Source organism: Anopheles funestus (genome assembly GCF_943734845.2).
Source record: "Anopheles funestus chromosome X unlocalized genomic scaffold, idAnoFuneDA-416_04 X_unloc_58, whole genome shotgun sequence".
Classification (NCBI taxonomy): domain Eukaryota; kingdom Metazoa; phylum Arthropoda; class Insecta; order Diptera; family Culicidae; genus Anopheles; species Anopheles funestus.
In genome coordinates, this window is record NW_026045185.1 from 137,501 (window position 1) to 139,424 (window position 1,924).

General features: G+C 56.8%; 1 pseudogene; it reads left to right on the forward strand.

Moving 5' to 3' along the window:
* LOC125773853 (large subunit ribosomal RNA) overlaps nt 1-1,549 on the forward strand; it is a 6,771-nt pseudogene extending 5,222 nt beyond the window's left edge.
* The last annotated feature ends 375 nt before the right edge of the window (nt 1,550-1,924 follow it).

Consider the following 1,924-nt stretch of genomic DNA (forward strand, 5'->3'; position numbering starts at 1 on the left):
TCGTTCAGCAGTCGAGGAAGCGGCTTGGGGTGTCGTTGCGGGGACCAAGACGACAAGGTCATCAGCGTAGCCAATAACCTCGGCCCCCTCAGGCAACTGGACACCCAGGACCCCGTCGTACAGCACGTTCCAAAGCGTGGGTCCCAAAATGGAACCCTGTGGAACGCCCGCACTGATGTTACGCTCGACAGGGCCCTCGCTGGTGTCGATAACCAGCCGCCGGTCCTCGAAATAGCTCCTCAGTATCTGCTGCAGCGATGACGGTACCCCCTTGTCCCTCAGCGCGTTGGCGATGGCTTGCCAGGGCGCAGAGTTAAAGGCGTTGCGGATATCAAGTGCCACCACCATCAGGCAGCGCTTGTCTCGGGCGTTGGTGCGGCGAAAGGACATGGCCGTCCTGCCCGCTTCGACAACGCGCTGGATCGCACTGATGGTGGATCTGCCTCGCCGGAAACCGTACTGCCCGTCCGACAGCCGTTCCGCATCTGGTTCCTCCAGGAACTCGTTGAGGCGGTTAAGAATTAGGCGCTCCAACACCTTGCCGAGTGCGTCGAGCATACACAGCGGCCGGTAGGAGGAGCTTTCCCCGGGAGGCTTGCCAGGCTTTGGCAACAGTACCAGTCGTTGCCTCTTCCAGGGCGCTGGAAACGCACCCCGGTCCAGGCAGTCCTGGTACAAACGGACGAAAACCTCCGGGTACTTCCTAATGGCCGTCTTAACCGCCGCGTTGGGGATACCGTCAAGTCCAGGCGCTTTCCGGTTCGCCATCGATCCCACGATGGACAACAGCTCGCCCACGGTGACAGGGGTCAACGAAGAACTCCGCTCCTCGGTGTCGACGCTCGATGATTCAGCGTCCGGCCAGTCAACAGGCGGATGTGTCGGGAACAGATCGACAGGGATAACTGGCTTGTGGCCGCCAAGCGTTCATAGCGACGTGGCTTTTTGATCCTTCGATGTCGGCTCTTCCTATCATTGTAAAGCAAAATTTACCAAGCGTAGGATTGTTCACCCTTTCAAGGGAACGTGAGCTGGGTTTAGACCGTCGTGAGACAGGTTAGTTTTACCCTACTGGTGTGCATTGTTTGTCGCTATCTTAACGGAATTCCTGTGCAGTACGAGAGGAACCACAGGTACGGACCACTGGCTCAATACTAGTTCGAACGGACTATGGTATGACGCTACGTCCGCTGGATTATGCCTGAACGCCTCTAAGGTCGTATCCAATCCGAGCTGATAGCGCTTCTTATACCCATTAGGTGGTCGTAAGCTAGCGGGCCTAACAACCCTCCGAGAACCGTCCGTGCTGTCCATTGGCACACTGGCGTCTCATCCCCGCTTACTACTAGGCCGCAAAGGGCGGGTTCGCGCTGCACGTGTTAGTACCATACATGTTGGGAACACCGGTGGACGAGCTTGCCGACTGTGGATATCACTAGTTTCGACACCTACGACCGCCCGCAAACGACGGGACTACAGGCTGGGAGCTTCAAGTTGTAGAGATGCGTTCGCATCGATCCTCTCAGGCGACCCATGCTTGGTGGTTAGTGCTTGCGCGTGCGCGCCCCGTGTGTGCTGGAATTGGCCAACCAGTGCACATTGGTGGTGCGTACCGTGACTTGCACCATGTGACGAGAGTGTTGAAGAACACTGTGTGGTGACTCTATGCCTATGTGATGGGGTGCTTGTAACACACGACCGAACCGACGGCTCGTTGGATGGTCACGACAGTGTGGTGCAGGTGCGCCCATGTGTAACGAATACATTGAGTGCCGTTGGAGGTTAGCGGTTGGTTGGTTGCATGCTACAACTTCGCGTTGTACATGGGCTGGCCGCTGCGCTTCCTTCGGGTTGCCACTTGATGTTGATAGGGTTGATGTATTGTGTTCGTTGACTTTTGGTTCATTCCAAAAGTCTTCGGACT